Source organism: Aptenodytes forsteri, unplaced genomic scaffold, assembly GCF_000699145.1.
Source record: "Aptenodytes forsteri isolate BGI_AS27 unplaced genomic scaffold, ASM69914v1 Scaffold49, whole genome shotgun sequence".
Lineage (NCBI taxonomy): Eukaryota > Metazoa > Chordata > Aves > Sphenisciformes > Spheniscidae > Aptenodytes > Aptenodytes forsteri.
This window is the reverse complement of record NW_008795125.1, coordinates 5590795-5605063: the sequence shown is the minus strand read 5'-3', so window position 1 is coordinate 5605063 and position 14269 is coordinate 5590795. Positions and strand designations below refer to the sequence as shown.

General features: G+C 43.4%; 1 protein-coding gene across 1 annotated transcript in view; it reads left to right on the top strand.

Moving 5' to 3' along the window:
- ZHX1 (zinc fingers and homeoboxes 1) overlaps positions 1 to 5976 on the top strand; it is a 28786-nt gene extending 22810 nt beyond the window's left edge. Inside the window, exon 4 of the mRNA XM_009277222.1 lies at positions 5761 to 5976. The gene's annotated coding sequence lies outside the window, so the exon portion shown is untranslated. The remainder of the gene's footprint in view (positions 1 to 5760) is intronic.
- The last annotated feature ends 8293 nt before the right edge of the window (positions 5977 to 14269 follow it).

Genomic DNA, 14269 nt, shown 5'->3' with positions numbered 1-14269 from the left:
ACATTTAAGACATTGAAATCATAGTAGAGTTAGAATTACCAACTTCAAAACAACGGGCCAAATTCACAGAAGTTAGTTTAGGCAGATGTCTGGCATCCTAGGGAACTGGTACTCCGAGGAAGAGTAGTTTGTGTTCTTGCTACTGTCAGTCTGCATTTTTTAGGGATAAGTTACTTTATATTTAGAGGTCAAAAGATTATGATGAATTGGTGCTGCTGTCGCCAGCGTTGTCTGCTTTTACATTGGCACTAACAGAAAGGATACTAGCAATCTCCTTTTGCACATCTTTCAGCATCTTCTCTGTAGGCTTCTGCATCTGATGACCAATGAGAGATGGATTAGTGTAGAGAAAATGTGTCCTAATGTTTCCACATTTCCAAGAACCTAATCTGGAATTACTCTTTCTTCCTCACTGTGGTAACTGTCAAAAGACCAAGAAAGTCCTTTTAGTCATGATTTTCTGAAGCAGAGGAGTCCCTGTTAGATCTGTTTTTCATACCTGATTGTGGGTGAAACCCAGGTCAAAGCAAGAAAGGGAATAACGTCTGACAAAAGAAATATTGTTAACTCACCTTCCTCTCTGGACACTTGTAGCTGCTCTTCTGCTCCCAGATTGAACAGGCTGCCTGAGTTGCAGGAGGATGTTCTGTGTGAAAGCCATTCACCAGGGTGAGCTCTTCTGATTATTTGAGATTGCTGGAAAGAAAAAGGCAATGGCTTTTGGTGTGTGACACAAATTTGATGATGAAACTATTTCCTGGCTTCTAAGACTCAAATTGGTGGGGCACAAAGTGGCCAGCGGTGCTAGAGAGGACTAGCCAAGAATCCCTCAGTTGAACTTTGGGGTGGGGGAGAAGCAAAACCGTGTTGTCAGCATATTTCGTTGGAGCGCTTATGACTCTGGATGTGAGGTGGTGTAAGAGAGATCAGGATCTGGCCTTTTCAGCATTGACTGCTGCATGGTTGGGAGGTATTCTTGTTTGGCTGGTAATGGTATGGATGAGGCTGTTGTAGATGCCAGCAGATACAAGAAAGACTCGCGTTAGCTTCAAGCTCCACTGGGAATACAGGGTCAAAAATCAGGGCTTGCTGAGTGGGAAAGGACAAAGCTAGTAGGGAGAGAGATGCTATTTTTAAGTTTCCAAAAATATTGAAGCAAATCCTTAAAATCCTTGGGAATATGCCTCTAGCAAGCAAAATTTGGAGTTGTCTTAATCCTTAAGGTTGACCCAGAATTAATTTTCTTTCAAAAAAAAAAAAAAACCCACCCAAGCAACCTGTCCAAATAAACAACTCCATTTTTTTGTCAGCAGAGACTGCATTTAGGTTAGCATTAAATCTGACCTTCTTTAAAAGATGGGAAAAAATACAGATCCAAGTTAATTATATGATTAAACTGGGAAATTTTCCATTTTGGCAGTGTTCTGTTAAATAAGACTCAGCTACAATAGTAGGCCTTAAGCACCTCTGGTGTGAAGAACACAGGAAGAGGAAATACATTGTTTATCAGACTAAATATATTTGGATTGGACGTCGTCTTTCAGTAAAATGGTCAGAGATGGTGGCTGATGTATACTGGGCCAGATTCTCAGTTGCTGTATTACAGTTCTATGTATTCCAGTGGTTATAATAGTATTTACAGCCCATTGAGGAACATCATCTCTTTGCAGAATATAAAATTTAAATTAAACCATGTGCTGTGGGTCAGCTAATGGGAGATGCAGAGTACCCACATTTCCTTTGGGCTACATGCACATTGCAAGCCTTTCAGTTGTGCCAAGGATGAGAAAAGTCTGGGTGGGTTCAGCCTGAGGACAGCAATTGTATGCATTCGTTATTGCTCATAGTCTGTCCGTTATTTCTGTTTGAACAAACAGAGTCCATTAATTACCAGTTTATTTCATGTTTACAGCATGTGTATATTTGCACTGCATACTGGGAGAGAGGGAGACTCCTTCCAGAGGCCTCCCGCATCAGGACTGACAGGAGAAGCATTGGAAAGAGCTGTCAGCATGCTGGTCTGTTTTATCTGTGAATTGTGGTCATGGCTGGTGGGAACTCAAAGCTACTGGTAACAGCGGTTTAGCCTAGATTCATCTCCTCTAACCTTAGGCTGCTGTGCTCCTTACCTAGGTGCCCAAGGCACACTATATAGTCACCTGAGAGAAACAGAAATCGCCTGGCAGGTGGAGAGGATATGGCGCCTTCTCATTTTACCAGTTACATACAGGAAACTTCCTGAACCGCAGCAAGTGTCTTAATTTATGATTAATCTGAGCATCGCTGTGCTCATCAGCAGTGTGCCCCTGCAGCCTGGCTCCCTCTTGTAGCTTACACACACCTTCAAGGTGCTTTGGAAGCCACTTGGACTGAGCTACGTTGACAGTGGGGAGGGAAAGGGCAAGAAAGTATGTCTACCCTGGGGTGAGTGTCCATGTGGGGTTTTGTTGTTTTCCCTGCTTGGTGAATAACTGTGTGTAGATGAGCTTGTGGTACGTTTTCTGTATTTCCGTGGAGCATCACCTCTTAGGTTTGAGCCAGTTATGAGCCAGGCTTCAGTGATTGTCATTGACAGGGAGATGAAGAAACTCTTCGATCTTGCTCAGATCTTACCTTTAGGTAGCTGGTTTGTTCTCAGTCTTTGTTGGGAGCATTGTTTCAGAATTCAGCTGTGAGCATCAGTTCCTTTAGAGCTAAGGTAGAGCTTTCTTCTTCATCTGCTGTTTCTGCCAGGAGTACCTGATCTGATGAAACTGTCTCTGGAATTCAGCTAAAGAGAGAATAAAGATAATCCTGTGCCAGAATGGAGAGGGAGAAGGGCTAAAAGAAAGCAAGCAGTGTCACAACCGGCTGAGGCATCCAGTGTCACTGTATCGTGCTGCTTCATGGCATGTTTTGCTCTTGCTTCTGAGTACAATGAAAGAGCACGGTTCCATCTTAAACAGTGCCGTCTTCCCAGTATCAACCTCTTAATGACCCCAAGGTTAGTGTTTGTTGTGGAAAGAAAGTCAGACCTATTCCTCCCTGGAGGTTTGAATGAACTAACAGAGTGCTGGCTTGTAAGAAGTAGAAAGAAGGGAAAATACAGAAGCTTCAAGGCTCTTGACTTTTGCTTGCCCTGCAGAACTCACTTACCTAGAAGTTGATAAGCAAAACAAGTTTTACTCTTGCTGTTCTGGTAGAACAAGTAAAGTATTGCAATCACTCATTTTTAGCACATAGAAATCTCTGCTTTGTTTTGAAAGCAAAGGAGAGGAAAGATATCTAGTACCTCATGATCAGAATTTAGTGGATTATCTCTAATACACTATAGTAAATGAGGCCATTCCCTTTTTTAACCTTGTCCAGTACCATTTTAAAAACTGCTTTTTCGTGACATCGTATGCAATGTGGTGTCTGGCTGTAACTTTAATTATTGGGAAGGAAACTCTTGCAATGTCCACATATGACACGAAATAATTTTTCTAATGCATGATTTGCTCACTTTGGGCAAAAGCCTATTTTCTTCCTGCTCACCAAGGAACTCTTGAGGCAGGCAGATGCACTCCCTTCTCCTCTACAGAGCAGAGAAAGCATTTCTGGAGCCCATACAAAGTGATTCATGGCCTTATGCAGTCCCTGTAGGCCAGAAAGCCCAAAGATGCAGACACTCTCTTCCTCCTCCGTTTTCCTCTGAAATGAGAGCGCAGCAGTAACTCTGACAACTAGTCTCTGGCTGCTGAGTAACCAAGCTGTAGTTTAAGGTGGGGAGCATTTTCCCTTTGCACTTAGCGGAGTACTGTGTATTCAGGCTGGATGTCAGTATTTGCTTCTGTAAATGTGACAGTATCGATTTGCATCCTCCACCCGAGTCCTGTATCTGTCTATATTCATATCTCCCAAGGAGAGAAGATAATCTGTAAGCTTCTGTAATATTAAATATCCCTGCCCTAACCTGAATGCACAAAAATAGAGTGCAATGAAATATAGCTACTTTCTTTGATTTAATTTATTTTTTCTTGGAAAATAATTTTGCCTACATTCAGTAGTAATGAAAAGATAGTATCAATGATCAGAGAGCAGTAAAACTTTTGAGAGTTGTTCATAATGCCTGGGATGATTGTGTAAATTAGAGACGGGAAGGGCTAGTAGAGGGCTCAGTTCCCTGCACTGAACAGTGCTGGGTTACACCTGCATTCTCCATCAAGCTTGTGATATCCTAGGATAAGTAGATTTACCAAGTAGCATGACACAAACTCATCGGGTCAAGTTACTTGGGGTTTGGTGATGTATTAAAATTCTGTAGGAAAAGATTTTAAAATGAAAGTTGTAAGAGAAAGTGAAAAATCCCCTCAATAGCTACTTATACACACTCAATAAGCTCAAATTTCTGTATAGTTTTCACCCTTTTAAAAAGGGAGATTTTGAAGCACAGGTGGGTTACAGCCAATATTTTCAAGTTTAATGGTCTGAGCTTTTGGGGGTTTTTCTCCTTCTGTGGTGAAGAGCATCTGCACTTTTTCAGTGGATAGTCATTGCAGAACTGACTTACACAACATTGTGAAATGTAGAGTGGTAACTGAGGATCCATCCCATAGCACTTCTCATGAATTAAGGTGGGATTCGTCTGATTGTGTGTTGATGTCTGCATTTGAGCAGGACACCGTAGCTAGTCAGTACACCTAATGAATGCAAGCCTGTTCATCCTATATGCCTGGAGCTGGTCAGATGAACTGCACCCTAAACTCCACTGACTGTTACACGTGGCTTGCAGGCAGACACTGACGCTACAGACATTTGAAATTAGGTGAGAAGGATCTTTGCCTGGGAGCGTGCTGGCTGGACTGCAGCACTGATCTTTGTGTTGTGGTTAGCAATGGTACTGACCTCTGCTTCTGACTTGACACTTGTTGGGAAGTGTGAGGCCTCTTTTTTTTTTTTTTTTTTTTGCTTTTTTGCTTTTTTTTCTTTTATTCTAGAGCAGGTAGCACTACAGTGGTGGATAAAATAACTTATCCTTGGTTATAATACTGTGGCATAAAAATAATTTGGGGTTTCTCAAGTATTTTAGAGATAAGGTTACTATATGAATATTGGACTGTGCATAACTTAGAATGTGTTAAGACACATAATATTTGTGTCCCAGTTGATGAAAGTATTTCCTTATGCTTATTCAATACTAGATACCTATCATGAAACTTTCCCTAAAGAATCCGCTAGAATGACAGAAGATTCAAGTCTTCATCTGTGATAGGAAACAATCAACCACAAGAGCTCCATTATGATTTCGAAATGTTCCCCCCGCCTCCAGTTCCAGCTTACAAAAGTGTTTCCAATTTTGCATAGTTGGCTATCTGCATGTATGCTTACAGTCTGTACAGAAATGCACTAAAATGAGTTGCCCTACCTGGGAAGGCTTTATATTGTATAGAAAATGTGGCACTAGGTACTGCTCTTCATGTGCACAGGAGAGTTAACAGGTGTCGATCTCGTTTACAGAAATGATGGCGCTTTGCAATTTTCTATAATATATTGCAATATATTTAAATGTCCTGTTTGACATGTGAAATGAAATTAAGTTAATGCATTGTTACGTATTTGAAGTATGAGGAAGACGATTCACTAACGACCAGCAAGGTTTTTAGAAGGTGTCTGGTATGTAGCCGTCTGTGTGATCTGTCTGGTGTATGTGATGTTAAAGGAAGCAACAATACAGTCACTGTTTAGAATGAAGAGTTTCTTTTAAATGATGCAATAGCTTACAGTGTCTTTCCTTTGTAGCTGCCCAATGTGGTGAAGGGGAAGCAATTCTTGAAAAAGTTCAAGATAACTGGTTAACTGTGAATGGGCCTAATCTTTCGTGAAACCAAGAAAATTTTTGGACACACACAGGACTTGAATACTCAAAAGGATTGGAACTTAGTGTTGTGCCAAAGTTAAACTACTGCAGTTGGCAGAAGTTCTGCACTGTAAATAGAAGACTGATTAAAAGACAGCTTGTAAAAAAAAAAAAAAAAAAAAAAAAAAAAAAATTTAATACAGTACGTTTTTATTCTGATACATGATGGAAACATTCTGTTTTAGACCTTTTTTAAAGAGGCTTCAGTGACCACTAGATTTTGTCCTCTTATATTTTGTTTGGCCTAATACTCTATGTTCTAGTAAGATGGGCTTTATTGCCTGTGTTCTTTGATATGTGATTAAGCTTATAGCTTTGAGTGACCAAACATTTTACAGAGTAAAAGTTCTTAGAAACGGTATAACGTAACTGATATTTCTGTGTCTTATTTATCAGGCTCTGCACAAACTTGGAAAGTTGTGCTGGACTTGTACAACTCATATATGGGAACGCAGCATACTTCTGGATATTACAAACCTAAGCCTTTGTGGCAGTACGGATCTTGTCTTTGGATTTATTTTTGTTATTTTTTTGAGGCAAAGAGATGAATGGATGCTGCTGTAAAATATTTGTAATATTGCCATTATTGCTTTCTGTAGCAATTACTGCTTTTGCTTCAACAGATAAAGAAAATAAATCAGAGAGAGAAAAATCCTAAAAGACGCTGGTAGAAGAAAGGATCATGTGGGAACTTCTGAAAATAAACTTTGTACCAAAAATTTGAAAACAGAAATAATGGAATAAATGTCTCCTTACTGAGTGTGTGTGGTTTTAAGAGGTGGTGTGGAAACCAGGAGCCATGTCTGTATGAAACAGATCTTCTCAAATGTCTTTTTTCCTGTTACACAAAACTGAATTTCACCAATTCCTCAGATGCATTGAATTTGGAGAACTGGCTTGGCTGAACAGCAGCGTGAGGTCAGCTTCACGTGCGAGTCAGTGCAGCTGCTTGTTGCTGAACTGTTCCGCTGTGTCAGCAGGCCAGGGACGTTCACGTGATTTTTCTCATTAAGGCAGATGCTCTTTATTACCGCATTTAAAATATTTGGGGTGGGAGGACTAGGGGGGAGTAGGAACCACCTCCCTGCTGAAGTCCCTGTCAGTTGGACATCACGCTTTGTTGGCTGCTTTAAATATGTGCCTTTTCCTCAGAGAAGGGTCTGAGGTGAGCACTTTCTGTTGAGCTCTGTGTCTTTCTGGCAAGCCTGACTTGCCGTCACTCACAGAAGCTCCCGGCTAGAGGCAGTGCCGCTGTCTTGCATCGGTGTGACTCATCACACCCGTCTGCTTCAGCTGTTGTGCTGCAACCGGAGGGGGTCGAGACCCGGTCTTCCCTGCAGGACTCTGCATCGTGCATACAGACCTATTCCCACCCGAGAAAAAGATGTTTAAGGCAATAGAATCATTCCTGTGCTGTAGCTTAGGTCAGTTCTGAAAAATTACATCCCTAGCTGAAGTAGTGACCTACGCACAGGCCTGGAGATGAGCACTAGTAGTCAGTACGGCTTGGTGTTTGGCCAAATAGTTTTACTCAGTTCGGTGAAAAAAAAAAAAGAATGCTTATTCAAGAATCCGTCAGCTAATGAGGGAGTTATGAAAAGCCCTGGATTATGCATGCAGTCACCTTTTTTTAAACAGTTACCTTTTTTGTTTATAGTGTTAGCAGCAATTCCAAAATGCTGCGATTCAGTCGATATTTTCACAAGAGACCAGCTGGCCTTGTGGGTTGTTTCCCCTCTTCCCAGCCTCATCTTTCTAGCCCCTTCCATCTTCCCCGTCAGCTAATGAGGGAGTTATGAAAAGCCCTGGATTATGCATGCAGTCACCTTTTTTTAAACAGTTACCTTTTTTGTGTTAGCAGTTAGCAGCAATTCCAAAATGCTGCGATTCAGTCGATATTGAGACCACCTTTTTTTAAACAGTTACCTTTTTTGTTAGTGTTAGCAGCAGCAATTCCAAAATGCTGCGATTCAGTCGATATTTTCACAAGAGACCAGCTGGCCTTGTGGGTTGTTTCCCCTCTTCCCAGCCTCATCTTTCTAGCCCCTTCCATCTTCCATTTGTTTTCATAACAATACTGTCAACTACTATTTTTAAGAATTTAACATACCGAGCCACTTTGTGCACTGCCTTATTTTCCCTTTTATGCCAGAAAGTCCCCTCTAGAACGATGTTAAATTGCTCCCTGTGGGTTTGGCATTGCTTTGAAATACTGCTGGTGGTGGTCTTCAGTCTGTTGGATGGTGATTTCTGACATTTTCGGTTGTTAAATGACTTGTTGCACTTCAAATACTGTAAAATGAAACATTTGAATATATTTATATTTCTACTGCTATAATGTTGAACTGTTAGCATTGTGACTAATTCCTCTCCCATGTGTGTTTCTTTACAGGCTCAGTGCTGAGCTGATGTTCATTACCTTAAAATATTTATTTGGTAGAAGAAAGAAAAGACAGAAAAAGGGAATGAAAGTGTGTGTTGCACCTAGTTGATTTGTGTCTTTGGGTGAAAATAAAGGTTAGTGTTGGCAGTAATTCTCCTCTTAGTGATTTTCAGTTTTCCTAAATGAAAGCCAAATAGGAAAAAACGTAATTGCAGTGAAGCCTGTCTTAAGGGACTAACATGGGAAGAAGGCCCACAGAATAGCCTCTAATAATGACGTGTGCTGAACCAAAGAAGATGGTACAAATAATATTGCAATTGTAACTGCTCTCAATCCTGCAGTTTCTTTCCAGCAGCTGGCCAGAGCCTCCAGGTAAAGTCCAGCTGCAAGGATTTCTGTGCAAACATCGTACCTGGCACCCACAAAGTGCAGAAACAGAGGCCCGCAGAAGCCCTGTGATGGAAGCGGCTCATAATTTTTTCTTAGTGACACCACAAAGTTAAAAACAGCATCGCTGATGTATGTTTTATGGTGTTCTTTGCTCTAAATTCATTTCACTTGCAGTGATTTGGGGAAGGGAGCAATTGTGGGCAAAGTCCATTCTTGATTTCTGCATTTTGTTTGCACTTGTTCATTGAGCAGTACTTTCCTTCTGCTTCGCCTCATGTTTTCTCCGAGCACTGATACTTCTACAAGGCAAATACGAAGCCATAGAAGCTAAATTTAATAGCAGTTTCCACTGGTCCTTTCCAGCAGTACAAAAGCTGCATGGGAAACAAGGCGCTGGAGAATCAACAAACAGTTTGGTTGTTTCCCTTGTGGAGGCAGCCTCCCCTGACAGCCTCCATGTGGAAAAGGAGAGCAGGACTGGAAAAGCCCGTAAGTTACGAGGGTCACTCAAGGGCAGTCCTGAAGCCATGGGTATATTTCTTCAACGTAGCATATTTTTTCCTAATTCTTTAGATTGGTATTTTTGTTCCTGCAAGACAGCAATATTGTGGGAAGTCGGCTCAGTTTAATGGATGTTATTACAATAGAGGTCTACAGCAGCCAAGGCTGCTTAAGTGGTGTCCTAGAGGAGTTGTCACCAGTGTTACTTAGTCCTGCCTAGTCCTGAAAACTTTGCAGTAGTGAAGTTTTAACCTAGAGAGGTAATGGATCTGCTGTGGTCTCCACGGCCTGGTTTCATCACGAGTCAGCAATTAAGCAACAAGTGTAACTGTGGCCAGGGGAAGTTAATGAGTTTTCAGAGACAAACTGATAAAACTGAAAAAAGGGCATAGAAGGAGGCATGCAAACTTCACCGCGCCCGACAGTGAGTCTGTTGGGTTTTTTCCAGTTAGAGCAGTAGATCTGAGGTGCCGCCCTTTACGATGGCTTCTGCATCAAGCTTGTATCGACAGACCATCAGGCTACAGCCTCGGTGCTTGTACTACACGGCTGAGTGAAGCAGTTCAGACACGTGATTCGCATCAGTACTGGAAATGTGCAGGCTTGCATGGGAAGATCACTGCTTTAGGATTCTCCCTGGCACCTGATCACCTCCTTTCTTTCCAGAAAGCTTTTTTCCTCTTCTCTTTTCAACAGCATTCTGGTCAAACCCAAGAGCGTGCTGATTCTGTTCATCGTTTATCTTACTAGACAGAAAATAGTTGCAAAACCCATTAATAGCTGAACACATCTGTGCGTAGTGCACCCTTTTGGCAATAACGACTTTATTGGCTTTTGTGAGGCCTGAGGAGGAAGGATTATGGCCTAGTTAATATGGCTTGCCAGGGGTTTGAAAGGTTGCGCTGTCTTAAGGTAGAACAGGCAAATGAACCATCTTTTGGGGGATGTGTCCTCTCCTGTCTTTCCTAAGGACCCCTAAAAAGCTTTTTGCTTCTGTTGACAACAAACAATTCTTACTCTTTGATTTCTATGATGCATGACCCTTCGCCTCCCCACTCATTTTTGTTGGATCTTACTAGAACTGTTGGGTGGCTTGATAATTTACAAAGAAGGTGGACTCCATGGTTTTACTCTTCTGAGAGATGAGAAAGCAGAAGGAGATTCCCTGCCTGCTGGACTCGGCGTCTGGGTGGAGCAGTGCTGCTGCTCTGGCTGTCTCCACCTCCCCAGTCACCTCTGCCTGCCTGGTTTCTTGCCCGATGCTGCTGTTCTGCTCAGCTGCTGTCCTCTGCCCTCTCATGTTAATACTGCCCTGGTTTCAGTTTACTCTCCTCCTTCCATAGTGCACGAGGGTGCCGGAGCACTTTTCCACTTTAGGAGTAAGGAGCCATTTTAGTTCCTGCATTTGCCTTTGCTCAGTCCTGGTTTTACCTGCCTCAAGGACAGATCTGGATTTAGCAAATGCAGCTTCCTCGTGGTCACAGTTGGCTGAACTGGTTTCTCGGCTAGCTTGAGATGGATGGAGGTTCATCTCAATTCTACCAGCACTTCTTTAAAGACATACTGAGTTTGAGACAAGTATTCTTTTCACGAAATTTGGGTCAGTGGCTTCTGGGAGGTTTGGCTCAGGGGGGTCGGTCTTTTGCCGCACTCAGTGTGACGACTTACTATTCAAGGAGGATTGCTCTTGAGCTCTGCAGTTGCATCTCAAACCATCGTAGTAAGATTTGCTAGAGCTCATCTGAGCTCATCAGAGCTTTAACTGCAGTTTTGTTTGCAGTTTGTGGTAGTGATAACCTCTGTATGCCCCTAGCCATGAAATGTTGTTATTTGTATTAACCTCCCGTGTTAGTCATGGACAATATCCCCTTATGTGTGACACCATGCAAAAAGGACAAAAGATGGTCTCTGCTGTACAGAACTTGTAATCTAAATAAAAGGCAAGAGACAGAGACAATGTCAGCAAATAAAGAGCTGCTCCTCTTCTTTTCATGAATGTGTTCAGAGAAGAGCCTATTTATGACTGTCAAAAAAGAAAACTAATCTTCCCTCAAGGTATGAATATTTCACAATGTCTGGAAGAATCTACTTAATGATTCAGGAGCCACCCATCCTTTGAGGAATGCTGCCTGTGGGCCTTACTGCCCTCTTCATTGCAGGCAACTCTCTTGCTTTGAGGAGGGAACTAGTCTTTCTTTTGCTTTCTTCCAAGGGCAGCTCCTTTCCAGCATATTTTAATAAAGCTATAAACGATGTGAGAGCTGCATTATTCCTTAGCCGACGTGTGTGGGTAGTGCCCACCAAGATACGGCCCTAGTTGCCAACTGAGGTTTCTTGTTTCTACTGTGTGTGCTTGATGGTCTCTGAAACCTTTGTGGTGTGCATTCTCCTGGCACAAGAGTGGCTGGGCTGTGGCGAGGATCCATGGAGGCTATCACAATACAAATAATAACTTCAGTAATTAAAGAAACACTGGGGAAGAATTCTTCTGAATTAATTTTGCCTCAGAGTAGACTGGGAAGCAGGGAGAAGAAGGGCTGTCGGGATCTAGAGAAGCTCCATCTGCTACACTGTATTTTCTTTTCCTGGCCAAAAGGCTCAGGCAGCAGGGCAGCGTGACAAATTCCTGCCTATCGCTTGAGTTGTCTTCGCCACCCAGGCTTTCTCTGGGCTCACCCTGACTGCAAGATGAAGCACGCTGGCCTGCCCCCCGTTCACCGAGGTTGAAGCTGGGTCACAGCACCTCACTGCCGGTGTAACGAGGCATGCTTGTGTGAACAGCTACAATAGCTTTGCTGATACGCAGGAACTTGCTTGGTGACCACAACTTATTGAAGCCCATTTGTTTTATTGGTCCAATATTCCTATGCCGAGCCGGTGGTTTAGGCTGGCAGTGGAGTAAGACCTCGGCTGCCTTTAGGAAGAGATTCATCTATGGCTTCTTTTTATCCCTGAAGCTGCCTACACAGAGCAGCTGCAGCAGCACAGGCTCTTGTAGGGCTCATGTATCTCTGAGCCCCCTAAAAGCTGCCTCTTCCAGAGACGTCGTTTTCTCCTGCGTGAAGCCAAGGCTAACAGCACCATGGCAAATCATGCCATGCAAACTCAGGCAAACAGCTTTACTTCAGTACAGTGGGAATTTGTATTCTGGCAGCTACACTGATGACTCGGGTCTTAGGGGAGAAATTGAGCAAATCTCTGGTGCTGACAAGGCACAGGAATTTCCTAAAGTTGCATTTTTTAATTTCTGTAACTAATACACAAGGAGCCTTTTAAATGTCTGAGGGGAGGCAGGGGAAGGGGAGAGTCAGGCAAGGGAGGAAAGAAGAGAGGCAATATTATGACTTACGACTGAAACCATGCAGTCAGCTGCTAGGCCCCCTGCGTGGTGCTCAGGAATCGCTGCTCTCCTATCACTGATTTACCAGACAAAGGCATTCTCTGCATTGCAACACAGAGCCTTTGCAGACCACGTTGGTATCCTCAGAGGCAACGATGGCTGAAACCCCCAGCCCTGGAGGACTCCGCAATCCAAGCTGGCAGCCAACCGGCTGCTCTGGGATTTGCCCCTGGGAGAGCCTTGCTCTTTGTGTGTTTTACTTTGAGCTGGGGCCACATTTCACTTTGATTACTCATGTTGCTTTTTTGGTTTTTCTTCTTTTTGATTTGCTCTTAATCGTCTTGCTGGATTTTCGTGCTTTGCTCATTAGACTGGTGTGTTGCAGCGTGACCGGCAGTCCTGGAGGAGTGGGAAAGGAACGCTACGTCCAGTGTATGTGAGGAGAAGTGCAGACGCTGTAACTGTTTGGACGCTAATGCTAACCTCTGGAGCCTGACTCCTGTGCGCTCTGCCGCTGTTCTGCAGGAGCTCATCACACGAGTCTGCGGGCAGGAGGAAGCTAGATGGTTTTGGTGTGCACATACAAGCAACTCTGACTCTGCTCGCCTACCTTGACGCTTGTAACAAGAAGACTGAAGCATGTCAAGCAAACTCCTGATTCCCTCCAGACTTAGTTGCTAAGCAGTTTCCTATGTTCAGGAGGGCTTGTTTGCCAAACAGCAAGTTTAAAAGCAAAAGAAACCTGAATCCCCTTTTATTTTCTCATCAAATCTACCTGCCAAAGTTGAGTTTCTACCCAGGGATTTATGCCAGCTGATGCTACATCCAGTCATAGCTATGCTGGTATGGAAGGATATTTTGAGCATATATCCACTTAGAAAGAACAAAAAAACCCAAACCCAGAACCTGTATTTTACATGTCTACTAGAAGGAAATCTTTAAAATTATCTATACAAGCAGTGCTTTGGCCTCAAAAGCTGTTCTGGTATAGACAGGTTCATTAGTCCATTTTTCAGGTTAGGGAAATACAGGGATACAGCTCACCTTCTCCAAACCAGCACGGTGATTAGATGGACCTTCCTGGATGAACGGACTGGCAAGGCAGAGAGAGGAAACAGCATCGCGGTACACTTACAACTCATTCTGTGTACAGTAGTGTTATGAGGCAGGGTGTACAGCTGGGGTAGCTACATCTTCATCTAGGTGCCGTTAATAATCAATGGTGTGCCTGAGAGTCTTTACGTCTTGACAAAGCTCTAGGATCAGTCTTTATGTTGTCATGTCCTCTTTTCCCATAGCAGCGTAGGGGGGCTTTGGGAAATCCTGTCTTGGGAAGCCTGAGATTTCACAAGTTTCCTCTTCTGCTTTGGGGCAGAACCGAAATCAAATGGAAAAGTTACCGAAATACACTCCCACCCAACCCCCGCACAGGCACCAGGCCAAGATACTAACAGAACAACTCTATAATTATGCAATTAATTTATCAAAGCGCGGGGCACTTTGGTTCAAGTATTTGTTACAGGATCTTACAACATTTCCATTATGGTGATTCGTGACCAAACTCCTCGCCAGAGCTGGGGAGGTGCGATGTCCCTGCTGCCCATTGGGGAGCGCAAACAGCACCCGTTTACCCCCCCACCTCCTAAAACCAACGGGCAAAGGCCAAAACGAGGAGTCACAAGCAGCCCCGAGGCAGAGCCTTCCTCTGCTCTCGCTTTGCTTGGCAGGGTTGCCCTTGGCAAGGCCAGCGGCGCCCCGGCTGCCACCCCCCCTATTT